The sequence below is a fragment of the Prionailurus viverrinus genome, chromosome C1 (genome assembly GCF_022837055.1).
Source record: "Prionailurus viverrinus isolate Anna chromosome C1, UM_Priviv_1.0, whole genome shotgun sequence".
NCBI classification, from domain to species: Eukaryota; Metazoa; Chordata; class Mammalia; order Carnivora; family Felidae; genus Prionailurus; species Prionailurus viverrinus.
Window position 1 is genome coordinate 131,517,176 of NC_062568.1, and position 21,699 is coordinate 131,538,874.

General features: G+C 34.3%; 1 protein-coding gene across 1 annotated transcript in view; it reads left to right on the forward strand.

The window, feature by feature from the left end:
• DPYD (dihydropyrimidine dehydrogenase) overlaps positions 1–21,699 on the forward strand; it is an 864,530-nt gene that overhangs the window by 685,073 nt on the left and 157,758 nt on the right. The window lies entirely within an intron of this gene.

A 21,699-nucleotide genomic window follows, 5' to 3' on the forward strand; every position in this document is an offset into this window, starting at 1 on the left:
GTACTTACCCAAATTCAAATGTATTATCCTCTACAAACCTTAAAAATCACTATAGTTAATGATATTAACCTCTGAGTCTTCTTAGTACCTCCAGTGCTCTTACTCTGCACATCTAATTGGTCACAAGGTTCTGTATAGTCCACCTTTGCATGTGGTTGAACTTTTTAATCTCATTTCCTGTCTCAGTGACCTTGACTTAGTCCAACCCTTTATGTTTGCATAGGTCTGGTAGGCTCTTGCTGCATCAGCAGACATTTTGGGACAGAAAGTAGAATGAGATGTGGCTCACAAAGTTTCCTGCCATACTTTCCATCCAGACTCGTCCCCTTCTTGTCCTTCCTAATCTATCCTTTACTCTAGGCCTTATTACACACCTGATTTTCCAGTCATTTCTAGATCTTTATTCTTTTGCTCATGTAGTTCTGTGACTCCTATATCTGCCTTCTGTGCCTTCTAAAATGCTATTTGTCCTTTAAGACTTAGCTCATATCATCTTCAGTTGAAGATGGTCCAACCAAAGTGTACTCAACTTCCTCTGAGCTATGATGGTCACTTACTCAGGTTTTATTGCAGGCATTAGCATGTGTTACAATAAATTATATCATCACCTCTAAACATAGTAGCTGCTTTATAGTTAGCATTTGATAAGTGTCTATTGATTTAATAGATAAAAATACTTGAATACTTTAAATGTATAGTTTAAATTTATTTTTAATTCAAATTTTGCTTTCCAGTTGATGGTATAGAACTGTCCCTACATTGAAGAGAAAGTGTAAAATTTTCACACTCAGACATATATATATGTATGTATGTATATATATACACACACACACACACACACACACACACACACACACACACAAAGTCTTTATTTTAGTTCTAGTAGTAAAAATCAAAATTTTCTCTCAATAATAATTCTTAAATATCAGGTGTCATTTATAAAAAGATAGATCTCAATTTTTTAGTATATGTGGTATATGATAAATAATTACCAAATTATATTATTTGAAGTAACTTATATTCAAATAACAAGATATTTATGCCTCTATGCCTCTTTTTTGTTTAGTACATTTAACAATTTTGCTACAGTATGGTTTCCTCTTTTGAAATGCCAAATATCCCTATAATGAATTATCTCGGAATTTTTCTTTTCATTATGATATATTAAACATATGTTTTTCATATGTCTCAGACTCCTAACTTCTTTTTACCAATTTTTGGCCTTCATATTGCCAAAGGGAATGGCTGGTGTTATTGGACTGAATGTTTGTGTCCTCCCCAAATTCATATATTGAGATCCCAACCCCCAGTGTGATGATATTTGGAGTTGGGGCCTTTCAGAAGTGATAAGGTCATAAGGGTGTAGCCCTGGTGGATGGAATTAGTGGCCTCATGAAAGAGATCCCAGAGAGAGCTTTGGAATATGAAGTATACAGTTACTGGGTTTACTTGAAAATGGAAACATTTACTAGAATTTTTATCAGGAGGCCATAGAGACAGACATCCTGGAAGGAAATAATTCAGTTACTATCAGACATTCTCATTTTAACCATAGACATTCAACAATTTTTAGGAAAATAAAATCTTAAAATAAGCAAAATTGAAAGAATGCATAATCAGCTATCATTTGTAATTGGTCATTACTAATTTCATGTAGAAACATCACTAATTCCTTTTATGTGGAGATCTTACAGACAAAGGAAAGAAATTTTCATCCATTTGGGCTAGCCCTGCAAATGAAGTGAAGAATTTGGCAACTTCTCAAGTGGACATAACTTGAGACCATGCAACAAAACAGTCTGCTATTCTCTCTCTAAAAGGGTGCAGCCTAGTGCAGGGATGAAATGTGGAGACTCTGGAGCTAACTGCTTGGGTTAAAATCCTGGTGCCACCACTTACTAGTTTCCCTTGCCTGGGTTACTCAGCCATCCTATACCTCAGTTTTCTCATCTGAAAAAAAAATGGCAAAAATAAGCATACCTACCTCCCCAAATTGTTGTGAGGATTGAACTAATTAATATTTATACAGCACTTAGAACAGAGATAAGTGTATAAGAAGTGCACTTAATGTACTTATGAAACTCTAACTTTATTCTTAAAAGCTTTGTTTCCTAATGAGTTACATCAGGTTCTACTAATAAATGGAGACATGAGACAAAGTGTATGTTTTCTTTGTAGAAATACCCCAACCAGTACGTTTCATTTGCAACTTAATGCTCAGGCATGCCCTGAAGCCTCAAAATTGGGTAAGATAATTGTGATGCCTAAATGAAGCCAGTGTCGGTGGTGTTGATGAAGAGCTTACCATAGCCACAGAGCTTTTACTGGGTGTGAACCCTCAACCTCCCCATCATACCTTCTGATCCAGCCACTCCAAACCAAGTGCTCTAGCATCAAAACTTTCATTTTATTCTCTGTGTCTTGCCCTCTTGACATAGTTACAGCAAATGAAATCTTTCCTTTTTGTCTGAGTGCGTCTTCTGAAGTAGAAAGTGTTGAAATAAATGGCTTATGACATGTATAGTGTTGAAATAAACGTTTATTTTAACACTTCATAAGTCATGAGCCATTTATTTTAACACTTTGCACTTGAAGTGTTTAAATAATAGGTTTTATACAGGGATGTGTCATCCACTCTGTTTAATGTAAAAGTGAATATGTAAATATATCCATCTATCTAATCTAGATTTTAAACCCTTTGACTGCCAAACAGCCTGGTTGCCATAGTTTCTGGAGTAACCTGAAATTAAATTTTATGCTCTTTCTTTTTCAGTTGATAGGTAATTTGGTGATACATAAGATGAGTGGACATCATTCCATTAATAGAGAAATGGTTAAATACATCTTTTTTTTTTCCAGAAACCTGAAGAAATGTCAGCAAAGACTAGGGTTGACAGTGAAATAAACTTTCATAACTAGAACAACTTTCACTAGAAAATAGCAGGATTTTTTCTTTGGTTTTTAGGGCTAATAACAACTTGTTTGCAGGGTTGTTTTTGACTGCTCTGACAAATATATAACTTAGTCCAGTGCCTGGAACCATATTGGTGTGAATATATATACTAACTTTTTGAAGCAAGGCAATGTGAAAAACAGCACTCATTTGGGCATCAACAGATTTGGGTGGAATCTAAGGTCTTCCTGTTAGTATTACAAGGGCAAGTTATTTTGCTATTTTCAGCATCAAAAGTAATAGCTGTAAGGATTTTGTGAGATTTAAACAAAATCAGTAGAAGCCTTAATAGAGTGCTTTGCACATTCAGGCAGTTTGATAAAAATATGCTATCATATTTCTGTTATTTCATAGTAAGAAATGGCAATTAATAGAAACAACTATGTTAAAAAACTATTTTTAATACTCACAAGTTTGTTTTATTGTTTTCACCAAATAATATAGGAAATGGATATTTTTATAAAAGCAGAAAGAATCCAAGTGTTGTATGGGGTAAAATTTTTTTTAAATAAACTTTTTATTTTGGGAATGATTTTAGATGTATAAAAAAGTTGAAAGGTTAGTACATAGAGTTTCCATATACCCCTCACCCAGTTTCTTCTGTTTTTAATTATAAGAAGCATTTTAATTTAAGAATTTACCAAAGTAGTATCTTGTGGTAGAAAGTATTTGTGCCAAAGCCTTTAACTTTGAAGGCTAATGAAGACTGATGGGAAGTGAAGGAAATGAACGTGTCAGGTAGGAGGCCAAGAAGCGTGTAAAGGGGAGAAGCCAGAGGAAAGGACATTGACTAAAGAGCAGAGCCTGGAAAAACCTTAGTTCACATGAAGACTTGTCACTTCCTGTATGTAAAGCAACTCCCTACTGGGTGTTGTATGTAAGTGATGAATCACTAAATTCTGCTCCTGAAACTAATATTACACTACATGTTAACCAACTGGAATTTAAATACAAACTTGCAACTGAAATAAATAAATAAATAAATAAATAAATAAGTAAATAATAAAGCAGCTCCCTGACAAATCTAAACCTGTTGAAAGAATTAATTGAGAACTGATTGGGCAAATATTAGCTATTGCTTTCAGGTACTCAGAAATCTTTTAAGAAATTATGAAACTCTGGGTAGTACAATACGGGCATCCGTTTTCCTTTTGACATTTTCCAATGTCTATAAATGCTATTGATTTCAAATTCCAAATTATTTCACTTCTGAACACGCCTTATAGAAGTATCACAGTGCTGTTTGTGTGGGCTTGTAATTATTGATTGCAACATTATACTCTCCATAAATGTGCCATTGTGAATAATTAAACTTGTTAGCATTTTGTTTGCCTACAGTCTTTAGAGTGCTAGCCCTTTTTGGCAATCACAAACATGTTTCTCTGGTTCAGTTTGTGCTAGTTATGGGACACGTTTCATTTTTCCTGAAACTTTTTAATACTTTGCCATTTTTAAATTTCAAATTTCAAGAGCTGCCCTATAACAATTTAGCATCTAACAAATAAGAACTCTGGGAGTCTCAGGATTTGTATTCTGGAGTTTATAAATAAATGATCTTCTAGAATCTAAACAGGAGACCTTTTTTAAGCCACTTACTGCCTCTGAGCATGCCATTTCTCACACCTTCTTTCTTATTGCCTAGGGTAACACAAATATTAATGTTAGAAAAAGGATATACATTGTGACTGCTGGCCCTATTTACACCCATTGCAGATATACTGGAAAAGATTTGAAAGACTGGTATAGTCTAATATGATTTCTGTCAGCTTCTACACAATTACAAAGAGTCTCTGAGCTCTGTTGAGAAAACAATATATAGCAGTTCTGGCAAAGGTTACTAAAAAAGTCTATTCCCTTGAGGCATTGAAACCATGTTCTAGTCATGCCTCTATAACTGGATTTAGCACATCTGTGAAGCCCAGTGTTCAATTCTGAATGGCCCAATGCTATTTGGAAACATTATGCACAATTTAAGCATTTGGATGATGAAACACTTATGGCAACAATATAAATTGAATGAGCATCTATGAATGAGGAAAAACATATGCATCACATTTCTACTTAGATATGTGCATTACATACTGACTATATATCCTTTTTCCACCAAGTTGGTCCTGATAATAGGCTGTCTCCTTTTCATGCACGCAGAAGTTAGCTAAATGCCATTTGGCAAGGAGCTGAATCATCCAGGGTTGCAGTCTTGCCAATGCAGCCTAAATATCCATGCCAATCGACAAAGTAACGACCTCAATTTGACAAGAGCTTGAAATTTCATCAGAAAAGATAAAAGATTGGAAAAGTAGCAAATAGAGAGAGAATATTTCATGCAAACCCATCACAGATTTGACATAAACTGTAAGCCAAATACTTTTTAAAGATTCAGCTGGGAAGGTACGTTTATGATTACAAGGTTTTAATAGGAGTAACCCCTTGAGTGCTTGCTTTTCTTGTTTTCGAGAGGTAAAGATATACTCAAATAGCAATTTGGGCATAAAGTGCAGAAACAGAAACTCCCATTATGTTAACAATATTTGTGATCACTTGATGACATTTTTGAAATTTGGCTCTGGGGTCTTACTTAGTACAATAGTCAGCAAAGGGCCAAACTGCCTTCGTGGCTTGCTGGAGCTGTGCCTTTCTACACAGAGTGGTGCTTAGCATGCTTGCCTAATTCAGGGGTTGTGATTTAGATCTGTGGTCCAGCCAGAATTCTTGTCTTTATATTTTCATCATTTTTGTACTTCCTGTGTCCTATTCTTAACGATTAGTGATTTATCACTGACTCTGTGTGTGTGTATGTGTGTGTGTGTGTGTGTGTGTGTGTGTACATGTACATCCTTATAAGTGATATATGTGATTTCTTTAGAAACATTGTTTTCATGAAAATCTCATGGAAATTACAAATATTAAGAAGGCCAACACCGTCATAAAAAGTATTCCCCTTTGGGGCACCTGGGTGGTTCAGTTGGTTAGGCGTCCAACTCCGGCTTGGGTCATGATCTCACAGTTTGTGAGTTTGAGCCCCGCGTGGGACTCTGTGGTGACAGCTTGGAGCCTGGTGCCTGCTTCGGATTCTGGGTCTCCCTCTCTCTCGGCTCCTCCCCTGCTCATGTGCTCTCTCTCTTTCTCTCTCTCTCTCAGAAGTTGATAAACATTAAAAAAAAAAGTGTTCCCAATGGGTCATCCTAATCTCCAGATTTATCTTTCATGATGTACTGCAGATGATGATCTTTAGTTCTATTTATCTTTAGAATAGAAGATTCAGTTTCTCACAAATTTAGCTTATAGCTACAGATGGGAAGGTGCTCTCATATTTTTTTAAGATGAAGTCTTTGAATGATCTGATCATTAAAAGATTTCTTACAAGTGGATCCAAATGGGAAATGCTCACTTTTGTCATGGACTTTTTTGCGACTTCTTGTGTGTATTTATATCTTTTTTGCATTCAATATATTTTACATACAATACAATGCATAGGTACTGTGTTTTTGGCTAAATTAGCTTTAAAAATTGTATACATATGTAGTAACTACAATCTGAAAGAAGATAGAGAATATTTCCTTCACACCAGAAAATCTCCTTGTATTGCTTGACAATCAATTCTTCCATTCCCAGCTGACACTTATATCACCACCATATCTTCTTTTTGACTGCTCTTAAACTTCATATAAATGAAATAATATTCATTCTGTCTCTCATACCTCTGTGTGTGTGTGTGTGTGTGTGTGTGTGTGTGTGTGTGTTAGACATTTGGCTACATTCACTCAACATGGTATTTTCGTATCCATCTATGTTGTTGCAGGTACCATCAGTGAGTCTTTTTTATTGCTGATAGTTTTCATTAAATTAACTGACCACAAGTTGTATTTCCATTCTCTTCTTGATGGGCCTTTGGATGCTTTCCAGTTTGGGACTACTATAAATAAGGATGCTGTGAACATTTTTGAATATACACTTTTGTAGCCTTGTTTTCATTTCTCCTGGGTGATAGTCTAGGAATGAAATTGTTGAATCATAGGATAGATATATGCAGAAGTTTTAAAGAAATTTTCAAACAATTATTCAAAGTGATTTTTATAATTAGTACTCTTACCAGCAATGTATGAAAGCTTCACTTGTCCCACATCCTTGTCAGTGTTTGGTTTTATCAGTCTTCTTGGTTATTCTAATACCTTGAGATGGTGTAACTTTTCATGTACTAATTGCTCATTTGTATGTTGTCTTTTTTGAAATATCTGCTCAAGTTTAGCCCATTTTAATTGAGTTATTCATCTTGTAATTGTTTTCTAGGAGTTCTTTATACATTTTAGGTATGAGTTCTTTCTCAAATATATGAGTATAAATATATTTTTCCTAGACTTTGGCTTCTTTATTGAGATTATCAATTTTTTCAAAAATTTTAGTTAGGGCTTTTAATGTCCTTTCCAAGAAATCGTTGCTTAACTCAAGATCACAAAGATAGTGTCCTATTTTTGTTCCCTAAGAACCTTATAGTTTCAAGTTTTATATTTAGATTTTCAATCCAGCTTGAATCTTAAAAAAAAATTATTCTATGAAGTGAGGTAGCAGTCAAGATTTTTTTTTTCTTCTTAAACATCCATTTATTCTAGTACTATTTGTTAGAATGACTTTTCTTTCCCCCATTGAACTGATGTGGTAACGTGGTCAAAAATCAATTGACCTTATATGTGTAGACTATTTCTGAACTTCATCTTGTTCTATATTCTTCAACTATTGTCTTGATACTGTAGATTTATAGCAAGTCCTGATGTGAGAAAGTGTCCTTGAATTGTTTTCTTTTTCATGATTGTTTCAGTTTATTCTAGATTGTTTGTATTTCCATATAAATCTTAGAATCAGCTTAGTTTCTTCATCTAAAGCTTACTAGAAATTTGACTTGGCTTTTATTGAATCTATTGATCAATTTGGAGAAATTTAATATCTTAACGGTACTGAACCTTTCAGCCTATGAATATAGTATATCTCTTCTTTTTCTTAAGCTTCTCTGATTTTTCACAGAAATATTTTCACAGAAATATTTTGTTGTTTTCAGTGTAGAGATCATACATATCTTCCACAACTTTATTCATGTTTGTTACTTTTTTGTGCTATTGTAATGTTAAATTTTAATTTTCTGATTGTTTATTGCTAGTGTATAGAAAAAGATACAAAGAAATATACAAAGTATTTAAAGAAAGATAATGTTTTATCCTATGCTTTTCATTAGATGCCCTTTGTCAGAGACTGATCTGTCTTATTCCTGTTTGCTGAGAGTTTTGATCCTGGCTGGATTTTGAATTTTCTTAAATGTACTTCCTGCATTCTTTTTCTCTTTCATACTTTTATTTTATGTTAATGTGGTAAATTAAAAATTACAAATTAGTTGATTTCCAAATGTTAAGCCGTCCTCACAACCCTGGGATAAACTTCATTTGACTACGATGTTTTACTTCTTTTATATGTTGCTGAATTAGTTTTTCTTATATTTTATTACAGACATTTGGGTCTATGTTAGTGAAGGATATTGGCCAATAATGTTATTTTCTTTTAGTATATTTTTCAGGTTTCAGTATCAGGTTTATGCTGGCCTCATAAAATGAGTTGGGATTTGTTTCTTCTATCTTCTGCAAGAGTTAATAGAAGACTGATATTATTTCTTCCTTGAGTTTGATAAAATATACCAGTGAAGCCGTCTGGGCCTGTAGTTTGCCTGATAAAAATGCTTTTTTTATTATGAATTCAATTTCTGTAATAGTTATGGGGCTATTTTTAATTTTGATTTTCTGTTTTTTGTTGTCAGTTGGTTAGTTGTATTTTGCTTGGAATTTGTCCATTCCATTTCAGTTGTTGAATTTATTACATAAAGTTGTTCATATGATTCCCTTATTCTATTTTTATTGTTTTTAGAATCTCTATTAAGCACTTGGTATGTGCTTATCATCGTGGTATCTGCTTTACATAGATTATTTGATTTTACCTGGTTTTATTTAGATCCATTTAGATCCATTAGACCCATTAGTCCTTTCTCACTCCATGGTTATCCAAGTAGCTACTCATTTGTAACCACTCATTTGCCTGAGGAGCATTCCAACTCAGAGTTCAAAGCCCCAGAATATCAAGGGCCCCAGAAGCCACACTGATTTGCGCAGGTTGAGAATAGATGTCCAGTTTGGGCCTGTAGCTGGCCCATGGTATGATAGAGGAGGTTGCAAGACTGATGCATATCCCCATTATGTAGGGTAGTATGAGAATGAAGCCATCTGGGTAGTACTCTAGGAGAGCTTATCTGAAGTAATGTAGTGTTAAATTCTTTTCCCTTTCCTAATTGCTTGGTCATGCAGTCTATTTTATACATGCTACAGATTCCTGCAATATTTTTTATGTTTATTAAAAGTATAAATGCATCTATGAAAATGAAAATTACATTACTGGCAGCAGTTATTGAATGTTGAGTGGAGTAAAACTTGTATTCTCTTTCATTACATGAGATCTTTACATTGTGAAAAGGGAATTTTAACTATTTTAGTTATAACCCTTGTCTCTTCTGAGAGATAAAAAGCCCATTACTTTTATAATCAAACTGGAAAGACCCTTATAATCTATAGAAAGGCTGCAGCCAGGGACATGTACATTCAGTATATATTCTTTTTAGTTTTCTCTAAAAGTTTTTTTATTAACAATAAAATAAATCCAGATTTACTTCATATTATAATATCTTTTGTTCAGACACTGTTGAAATTCAAATCTGTTTATTCTTCTGCCAGATCTCCCTATTTTAAAAGGCATTTTTAAAAATAAAATATCATAGTGGTTACTGGGGGGAATGAGGGAAGGGCTGTTCCTCTGTTCACTGGGGAACACCTCTCCCCGTCTAAATGCTTTGTATACCATTTCCCAACCTGTGAGGCCACTTTAGTTTTGCTATTAACATAAGTGCTTCATAAACATGATTTGTTCATGACTACGTCTATAGTTTTGCTAACCTTCTCCCCAATACTTGCCAGCTTTGAAATATCCTAGTCCTCGAGGTGCCTGAATGGCTCAGTCGGTTAAATGTCCGACTGCAGCTCAGGTTATGATCTCACAGTTCCTGTGTTCAAGCCCCACATTAGGCTCCTCTGTCAGTGCAGAGCCTGCTTCAGATTCTGTGTCTCCCTCTCTCTCTGCCCCTCTCCAACTTAGACTCGCTTTTTCTCTCTCTTAAAAATAAACATTAAATTTTTTTTTTAAAATATCCTAGTTCTCAACCCAGACCGTCTTTCAGGAGCCCAGTTGAAGTCCTGCACCTGCCATCAAGCCTTCCTGGACCTCTTCAGTGTTCTTTGCTCATCCTGTCCTCTAATTCTTCTGCCCCCCACAAGCAGGATGTGGATATGCATTGCCCATACTTTTCTCTCCTTCTAAACTCACTAAGAGGAGGCACCTCTATTGCTGCCTTTTAGCAACTGGCATGATGCTGGATACAGCAAATAAATTTGACTGAAAATGATTTCTCATTTTTTGCCCTATTGAAATTTAGGATGAAATTTTGTTGTCAAATATTTAAGGGGGCAAATACAAATCTGTAGGGCAAATACTAATCAGTATACCCCCTCCTTTCCAAAGTGCCTAGTCAATTTATAGAAAACATTGGTTCTCTGGGTTCAGATAGGGTCCAGCTGGAGATATCTTTGTCCACAGTACTGTCTTTGAAGAGAACAAAACCTTATTGCCTGCTGTACAGCCTGGGTTTCAGCAGACTCTGAGGAATGCAGTCTGATCACAGGGCACAGAGATTTACACATGTAATTCATTGTAAAGTGAAAAGAAAATGTATTCCTGAGAATGAAAGCAAAGGTTTTAGAGTACGACAAGTGCTTCCATGGGCACCCTGACCATGGAACCACCCACAGAGTGAAAAGAGTACAGAATTTCAGAGAGAAAAGAAATCATGGTTTTCCAAAAAAAGAAATAACATGATCCTAGTGGATTCAGGAACTCTTTTTGTTAGTTTTTTTTTTTCCTGCTATCTTCAGAAAAATGCTCACTTCTCAATTATTCTGGGTTCTCCATAGGTAAAATGTAGTTCTGGTCATCAGCATTATTGTCATCATTATAATCTTCCTTTTTCTCCTTCTCAAATAACCATTTGAATAGACATAGACAGGGGAGATTTTTATCTGGTAGGATAACAATTTGCCCTACACATTCCTTAAGCAGAATTCCATGAGAAATGTTTATACACCACGTCCACTGAGTCTGTCATGGTTCTGAATTTCTTAGCTAAGGAAATATGTGTGTTCTTAAGAATAGCCCATTTATTTGTATTTATAGGTAAACTCATTATAGTTATAAGCTAAAAGCATTGCCAGAGGTACTTATTTGGGAAGGGCTGAGGCATATGGTAATTTGGAAATAAAGGAAGACCCTCAAAATTAAAATGTCATATTGTATACTAATTGGTTTATTGTTGTAATACATCATTTTACCACACACCCTGCCTTTCTTATGTGCACATACCATTTAACCTCTTTGAGCCTGAATTTCCTTATCTGTACAATGGGGATAATGCATATGCGATCTATTGTGAGGATCTACACAAGGTATGAATAATTTAGCAAAGCAACTAGTACTCAGTGGAATCTCAGATTATTTCATTTTAACCATAAAATAATATCACCATTAGCTTCGAATGCTAATTCTGTTCTATCATATGAAAGGCAACAGCTTACAAATTATGAAAGCCTCTAAGAGTTTTATTACTGGCAACTGAGCCCTTTTAGTGGAGTAGAGAGCTGAATAGCAAGGAAGAACCCAAAAGTAAAAACTCGTCCATTTTAAATGTTAAATACCAGCTGAGATCTAAAAACCATTTCTAGTTTTGCTTGATATGTCTACTTTGAAAATTGGCACCATTCTGTAAGTAAAAACATACTTAAATATTTAAAAATGAAAGAAAAATTCCCTGCTTGTTTTCTCTTGTGCAGAGGTTACTGAACAAATAATATGATGAGTGTATTTTACATATTCATATATTCATATGTTTTTAATTTTCACGAGCCAATTACATGAGTCAATTTACAGAACTCTCCATTCTTATTTCCAAAGAGAGTACATATGTTGGAGCATCTACTGTGAAAACTAAACCAAGTTGGAAATAACAATAATGTACTTATTTCATTAATGTTTTTCCTCTTGGCTGTGTGCCTTTTCTCTGTGTAAACGTGTCTGCACACTGGATTTCCTTCTAGATCTGGATGTCCTCACTGGCCATATTGAAGAATGTGCTTACTGTACTGTTTCATTAAACTGCTGTGTTATCGGGTAATTGTTTAAACATAATGCCATAGGACTATCAAAAGGAAAGGTGAACTAATGGCATTTGCAAATGTCAGGGATTATCTTAACACTTTTATTATAGTTTATAAAAAAGTAGGTTCAGGGCATTTCATGGCAATTATTTCTACAGAAATTGGTTATTTAAATAAATTGCTAATTATCTGAAGATGACAGTATTGAAAATGCTCCTAATGAGTTGTTTAATAAGTGTAGCTTGTGGTGGCCACCTACAGGTTGAAAATAGAAAGAACATATAGACTAATTATGCTTAGAAATCCCATATAAACGCCACATATTTTTCCCTCTAGTAACAGACTTAAAGACATTTATCTCTCCATGCCATTTTTTTTAGTCTTGGACAGTGTAGTTAGCTTCTGAGTTCTTCATAGATTATGGTTTTATTCTAAATCAATTTTACTTAGCTTTCACAATTATCTTTGTGCTATAATTCATGCAAATAATTATTGCTATAATTTAATCATCCAAACTGGGATACTTTTAGAGTGAAAGAGGATGCTACTTGTAATTACATCATGTAATTACAAATAAATATGGGTCCAATAACTGGGACTCTTCTGGGCAAACTAGGTTACATGATCACTCTAGTTCTAACAATTACTTACTTCCAAACGTTTAAGTTAATTCCTAGCCAACATTTATATAATGCTAATATTCTTGGTTCTCTCATACATGGACAGTATATCTTTATTAGTTACAAAATTATTGGCTCCTCTCTCTGTAACTTAATTTATATCCAAACATTTAAAATAAGGAAGTATAACATTATGGTTAAGAGCATGATATTGGCAGTTAGGTAGACCTGAATTCAAATACTGAACCCATGCTTTCTAACTGAGTGATATTGAGAGTGAGGTATTTATCTCTGCGGAGTCCTGTTTACACATCTATAAAAATAGGGACAAAAAGATATCTGTGGTAATGCCATTGGGACAATGTACACAAAAACACATAGGAAAATACCTGGCAATTAGAAACACTCAAAAGAGGAGTGTCTATATTGAGTGTGAGTTCATTTAATGTTAAAATTTTATTTTAACTCCTATTTGTTTCTTTTCTAAGTTAACTTAATCACTGGTATCTGTTGGAAAGCACAGAGCAGTAAAATTTCTTCTTAAATTACCATGACAAAGTTCATGGTGTCCTTGAATTTTGGATTGGAAGATACCATCTATTATAATATTTCCAATAGTAGAAAGGTCATTTCTATTGCATGCTACCTGCTCTGTATCCATCTAGGTTCAAGGGATAGGAATGTCCCAGTGTAGCTACTTGTGCTGCTGAATTTACAACAAATTGATATAATAATAACAATAATAATAATAATAATAACAAAACCAATAATGTATGCTTAACTATTAGTGCCAGTTATCTTTTAAGGAAAACATAATTGAAGCCTTTCTCTATGGTTACCCTTTAATATTTGAAGACAACTATTGGCTTCCTTTCAGCCATTTCATACACTATGGTGGTGTGTGTGTGTGTGTTTACACACAGGCAGGGAGAGATCATTATGTTCTAGACATATTCTGAGTTTGTTAATATTGTACTTAAAATATTGGATGAGGGACCAAATGTGCTTTTCTGAAGATGAGTATAGAATCATCACATATCCCATCTGTAAAAGTTGCACAACAGAAAATCTGATGGTGCCTATTTCTGTATTTTAAGTTTTCAGAGCATTGTAAAAAATAGTCACTTTTTATTGCAGAAGTAGATTATAAACGCTTTTTATCTGAAGGAATAAAACAATATGGAAGTGTAGATATCAAACCTGAAAGTTCCTCTTCAGTATCATCCCCAGAGATAATAACTATTAAAAGTATAAAACTCAAAATTCTATGCATTTACATGCTCAGATACTAAATGTAATCATACTTTTTGTTTTTAACCGAAAATGGAACTACATCATACATATTGTTCTGCTACTTCAACATTATATCCTAGAGATATTTCCATTAGTTTTTTTTTTAATTTTTTTTTCAACGTTTATTTATTTTTGGGACAGAGAGAGACAGAGCATGAACAGGGGAAGGGCAGAGAGAGAGGGAGACACAGAATCGGAAACAGGCTCCAGGCTCTGAGCCATCAGCCCAGAGCCCGACGCGGGGCTCGAACTCACAGACCGCAAGATCGTGACCTGGCTGAAGTCGGACGCTTAACCGACTGCGCCACCCAGGCGCCCCTCCATTAGTTTTAAAAATGTTCTAAGGTAGTGTATATGGGTGAACTATAATTTATTTAATAGCATAACTATTGGTAGTAATTTGTGTTGTTTTCACTATTTTGCTATAAAAAATAATACTTCAAGGAACATCTTTGTACATGTAACTTTGTGTCTAGGTACTAATGGAATGGATTCCTCAAAGTGGAGTTTCTAGATGAAAAGACGTATACATTTAGATATTCCAATTGCATTGTAAATCTTATAAAGATTTATTTATACAAATATATGCATTTATAATCATGTACCAAAGTATATCTTTTTTTAGAAATCAAATGACATATGAACTACAAACAATCTCCAAATTTGATATCTAAGGGGTTAATTAACATCCCTGAAGTATTAAGTGTTTATCCCCACAGACTTATAGTTGAATGTTTATTTTTCTGATTAGTTTTCTCTGGCTTTGACAGTGATATTAGACCATGGATACTAAGAACCAGGCACTATGCCAAATGCTTTTCATGAATTACATCATGTATTAAATAATCCTCCCAGATTGCTCTGATATTGTCATTAATGTCCCTATTTCATAGATAGGGAAAACTGTGTTTGAGAGAGTTAAGGACCTTGCTCAAAGTCACACTCATATTAAGTAACTGAGCTGAGACATACCTTGTTGGTTGGACTTTAGAACCTATGCTCTTAGCATGAGTCCATAGGCCATACTGATAGTGGTTTTCTTAGGCAAAGACAATCTGAAGATGATTCTCTTCATAAAGGCTGCACTGTCATTTCATAGTAACAGCTGAAAAGTACAGACTTTCATGTCACAGAGACTTGGTGTTTGATTCCAGTCTATCCCTTTTAAACTGTGTGACATCAAACAGGTTATTTATTCAGCTTGAGCTTCCCTTTCTTCATGTACGAAATAGAGATGACAGCATCTACCCTCACAGCACTCTGAGGGTTACATTGCACAATCTGTATGAAGCCTCAGCCTTAGGTCTGGCGTATGGAAATCACTTCATGAACAGTCACTCTTAATCCTTCCACTACCAGCAGCTAATATTTTCAGAAAGAAAAACAGCCCCCTCTTTGATGAATAGTCTAAATTCTTTCGCTTTAAAATAAAAATGCCTGGCACATGGCTAGGTACCAAGTTATTGAATATGAATTGACTATGAACATATTGAATATATTATGAAGCAAATAAGCATAGTCATAAAGATATGAAGACTTAGGAAAAGATTCTTGAAATATTCAACTAAAATTAAAACATTTTCATAAGAAAATTTTCATTTTTTCAATAAAAGTAAAATAACATCATAAACCAATTCTTTCTCTCATTTCTCCTTTTTAAATTTCAGAGCTCTACCTACATATAACCCTGGATCCTTTTAGTACTTCAGTTTCTGGTTGAATTATGCTAATTTTCTCAGAGGACTTTAATCCATGTGTAAAGATGTATTTTTAAATAGCTGTGCTTCACATATTTATCAGTATATTAGGGTCATTAACATTTTAAACTTGTTTTAGTAAAGCATAAATTTTTTGGTCCTTGACTTATGTGTATTTTACAAAAATCAATCTTTCAACTGCTAAATCCTTGAAATTCTTGATTTGCTAATATTTTCTTTCTTCTATATAATATTAAAATTATTAACAATTAGACAGTCAAAGTTCAACTTCTAATGAATTTATTATCTACTTAATTCATTGTATTTTAATTAATGTAAGCAAATTAAAACTACATTTTCTTTTTGTATACACAGTGAGCACGAGTGAGTATTATAACTCACGTTCTGTTTTATTGCCAGCGAGGGCTATTATCAGGGAGTTTATTGTGGACTTAGCTCTAAGAATTAATTGTGCAACAGTAGCTGTCCTAGGAGTCAAATGATTAGGGAAAAAACAAACAGAATTAAACTCAATTATTCAAAATTCCAGTTATCCAAAATTAGCATATGTTCCACACTATCTTGCCCATTAAAAATTCCTTTCTCTTCAAGGATTTAGTCATGCAAAGTAAATCTCTACCTCCCTTTCACCAATAAACTTGAGTTCCGATGTTGTCATTAAAATCCTTGTAAATTAGTTTAATGCATGCACTTTGGATTCTAAAAAAAAAACAAAAAACAAACACTTAAATATATTGGTGACTGCCTTTGAGATTTTTGTCTTTGGAGTCAGTTATAGTAATCTTACCAATATTATGACACTGCTGGATTAGAGCCGTTAGGAGAGGGGGCAAAGGGGGTAGATTGTGGTCCTCCTAAGGTTTCAGGGGATGTCAAATTCTACCATAATAGGCATCATGCTTTTGTCTCTAATAAAAGAAAAATTGGTTTCATTACATTACTAAATACGCACCAAAAACATAACTGGCCCTGTCAAAGTAAACTGAATAAATGCTCCCCCGAAATCAATTGTTCTTGTGGGTAGCACAGATTAGAATAGCAAATACCTGTGCAATTTTACTTCTGTGCTTAAATCATTTAATCCTCAAAACAACTCTAATTTTATTATTAATGAAATTTTATTAATAATTTTATTAATTTTGTAATTTTATTATTTTATAAATGAAAAACAGGGGTACAATGAGACTAAGAAATTTTCACAAAGGCACTAGAATTTGAACCTAAGTGGCCCTGTTGTCTGTCTGATGCTGTAACTAGTTCATCCTCAAATTACCTTCTTTCTGAAATTCATATTAATAGTATTTATAAAATGTATGATGTTTAAATGAATGTGAATTTTTCCTAATGGAACATCTGTACAGAATGAATAGATGGATTCATATTATTTGCCTTAAAACTACCCCTAAAGTCACTGGGACTAGTGTTTTGGGTACCTATCGTTGGTGACAGTATGGTTAGGACACAAACTGATTAATTGGGATCGTTCTTGAAAGCTTTTCAGATTCAGTGCAATTCTTAAAAATTGCATAGGTGCTTAAACATTTTTTGGATAGACAGATGGACAGATGAATGGATAAATGAGGTCTGAGTAAGGAAACTGATTAAGTCATAATATCTTAAGACTTACATATCAGTATATAATACTATAGTTAATGGTAGCATTTTTTAAATGTTTATTTATTTTTGAGAGAGTGTTTATTTTTGAGAGAGAGAGAGAGAGTGCGAGGGGCAGAGAGAGAGTGGGAGAGAGAGAATCCCAAGCAGACTCTACATTGTCAGCATGGATCTTGATGTGGGGCTTGATCCCAGGAGCTGTGAGATCATGACCTGAGCTGAAATCAACAGTGGGACACTTAACTGACTGAGCCCCCGGGGCCCCAACGTTAGTATTTTTTAAATTGCACTTAAAATGATATTGACTAGAGATAGCATCATTTTCTTAATGACTGATTGATTAACTTTAATTTTTTTTAATTTTTTTTTTAATGTTTGTTTTATTTTTGAGAGAGAGAGAGACAGAGCTCAAGCAGGAGAAGGGACAGAGAGAGAGGGAGACACAGAATCGGAAGCAGGCTCCAGGCGCCGAGCTGTCATCACAGAGCCCAACGCGGGGCTCGGACTCATAGACCGTGAGATCATGACCTGAGCCGAAGTCCGGCGCTTAACCGACTGAACCACCCAGGCGCCCAGATTAACTTTTAATTAATCAGATTGATTAACTTTTAGTTAAAAAATCTCTGGCGGGGCACCTGGATGGCTCAATCGGTTTAGCCTCCCACTTGGCTCATGATAACGGTTTGTGAGTTCCAGCCCTACATCAGGATAGCTGCTGTCAGACTGTCGGTGCAGAGCCCACTTCAGACCCACCCCCTCTCTCTGCCCCTCCCCACTTGCACTCTCTGAAAAATAAATAAACATTTAAAAAAATATCTGGCTTATTAAAATGTTTTTCTAGAACATGAATCAATCCAAAAATATTCTTTGAAGTGTCCCAAAGAAGACCCATGACCTCAGCACATTGATTTGCATTCGAAGATGTGACTATAAGGAAGGCCTAGACTGATTAGATGTCAAAAGTTACAGTTCATGTCTAGTCCACCAGATTTTCCAGAGGGCGGCTTTAGAAGGAATCAGAGCTCTTGGCAGCAGTGTTGGGACTCCAGTTCATTTGTTGTTTTCTTTGTTTGTTTGTTTGTTTGTTTAAGCCTACAGCTTGTTTCAAAATTTGGAAATTCAGAATGTCTTGACCTTGATTGGAGCATTCCACGCAGTTGGAACAGGATGGCTTGATATTTCCCATTAGGCATGAGGTTCATCTGGCAACTTCTTGTGGATGAGGGCTTAATTTAAATTGCATGTTGCCTATGAGTTCATTTAAGCTTAAAGGATTTCAATTTCTTGATTTAAACCTTTTCATTTTCTTAAGGATGGACTCCACATTCAATTCCTTAAGCCTCTCAACCTGGCTTCTTCCTCCCTGGTCTTTGGTCTAAAATCATTAATTACTATAGCAATGACAAAGTTGTAAAAATCCTTATCTGAATACCTATGACCCTGGAAATATTTAGGTGTTTTAATTGACATATGTACCATTCTGTATAATATTTATATGTATTTTTCCCTTACACCGAAACTTTTATTTTTATCTTGAGCCTTATTTCTTTATACCTATCATTTTAAAACTAAAAAGAAATTTCTATATAACAATTTAGAAAGATCCTTTTATATACTTTCAAAAGATTTCCTCCCAGAAACCTTTCATGGTAGATAAAAGTCATTTTTAAAACCTATTCCCCATAAAAATGCTCTCTGAGAACAGGTAGATTATATTTCATATTAAATCAGTTGAGTTACAAAGAAAACTAATCAAATGGAATTTATAATGGAAATAAAAACTGAATTTACTATTAGCCAGTAACAGAGGGATCCATTTCTTCATTTTTGGATCACATTTCCTCAGAGAACATAATTACTCTTAATTTTTAAGAATATACCTTTACTGGTTTGAAAGGTTTTCGTGTTCATTAGGTAGATTAGAAAGTTTTAGAAAAGAAAGAAAAACATGAAATAGAATATGTCTTATTGACCTAATTGAACATCTTCAAATGCCACTGAGGATTTGCTGGTGTTTTTTAACACCTGTGTAATAATGTTGCCCTTTAAACGTAACTGGTTAAATTTTCAAACTGTGTTCTGGGATTTTGCCATTTGATGTCCATTAATATCAATTGGAGTATTTGGCCAAATCCCTGTGTACCACTTTGAAATTTTATCCCTTAGTGTTAATGATAGTCTTCTAACAGTGCAGTTAGAAATAAATTATTTATCTGCTTAGCTCAAATTTCCTTTACTCTCTAGGGTCAACTAAATGAGAAAAAAAAAAAAAGAATCCCAGTGTTTATCATTTCAAAGTAACATGTATGTAAAAGCCATCAGCTTAATATGTCCTGAACATATCAGGTATAAGGAACACATAGATATATCTCTACCTAAAATATTTATTTAAGTTACAGATTTCCTTTATAATGCTTTCATTTAAGTTTTATTCTTACTTTGATATCTTTTTTAGTACAGCTAAAGATTTGTATATATAAATATGTATGTGAGTGTCAGTGTGGGTATGTATTCTTGCTATGCATTCTCCTGTCTACTATGTTACCTCCTCTATGGTTAAACCAGACAGACTGAGAAATCACTGATAAACATTTTGAGGTAGAAATAGGATCTTGGTGTTCAGTTTCTAATTTGCCCTCATTTTTCCTGCCTTATAATTTCAGTGTCCGTTATGGAACTCTGAAGTGTCAACATGGAACACTCTTGACTGAGAGACATTAATATCTAGTGGAAGCTTTTTAAGGTGTGTGAGCAATAAGAACAGACATTTCCATACACATTTTTGGTGTTAATGCAAAAGCATCAGTTACAGATAAATTCAATATCATCTGAAATGCCTATGAACAAGATAAAAAAAATGCACTAATTTTAAGGAAAATTCTTTGCGCTTCCTCAAAGAGAATGCTCCCATAAATACATATTGAAAATGCCAGTGGAGATGCTTGTGGTGGTGGAGGTGATGATAAAGTACCCACCACATGAGGTGATTTTACCAGTTGCTTGTTTGTGGGGTTTTTTTGTGTGTGTATGGAACCCTGGTTTGAGGTAATGTCAAATTCTTGCACAGATAGAGCTATTTTTAGTTCAGAAAATACCTTTATAGAACATTGACTTATGAGTCCACACCAGAAATATCAAATTACATCCCAATATGATGAAAGCATTAATTTACTTCAGAGTGTGTTAACCCTTGAGAGTTGAAAGCAGCTTTAGTGCAGTTAATCATTTTAAAAATGTCCCCCAAGTGTTCTGTCCATCCATGATGCTTTCATTATGATCAGGGAATAATATATTGGTAATGTCTGGCTAAGTATAAAAAATTAAGCACATACTCTTTAATTACTAAATTCTAGCAATTGTCCGTACCTTGGTTGAAACTTTCTAATGTCTGAAAAATTATATTAGGCTCACTAAATTTCATCAAATTATGAGTAATACATGTAAAAAGCAATATGGAATCTGTAAGTTCATCAGCACCTTGAGTGTTTTCACAGTATCTCTATTCACACCAGCTGCTTTATACATAACAGAGCTGTATGTCTATTTATGCACTGTATGCGATTGTTTTTCTTTTTCAAAATCTGCTGTTCCTTGTTCTTTTTAAAACAGATGCTTGAACATTCCATATAATCTTTTACACATTACTGTATATCAAATTGTATTATGCATGTAATTTATGCAGGAGTTCTACAGTTGCTATATCCACTTGCATAACACGTTTGCTTGCAATAATAGCATCAAAAATTTTAAAGTAGGGGCGCCTGGGTGGCGCAGTCGGTTAAGCGTCCGACTTCAGCCAGGTCACGATCTCGCGGTCTGTGAGTTAGAGCCCCGCGTCAGGCTCTGGGCTGATGGCTCGGAGCCTGGAGCCTGTTTCCGATTCTGTGTCTCCCTCTCTCTCTGCCCCTCCCCCGTTCATGCTCTGTCTCTCTCTGTCCCAAAAATGAATAAACGTTGAAAAAAAAATTTTTTTAAATAAAAACAAACAAATAAATAAATAAATAAATAAATAAAATTTTAAAGTAAATACACATCCATCAAATTAGCATACTATAAAACATGGCAATGTATATGTATTACATATATATATATATATATATATATATATATATATAAATACAGATAAAGAAATTTGACTTTTGTTTAGGACAATACCACCATTACATAATAATAATTATGAGGCAGTATTTTCAACTAGTCAATATGCTAAC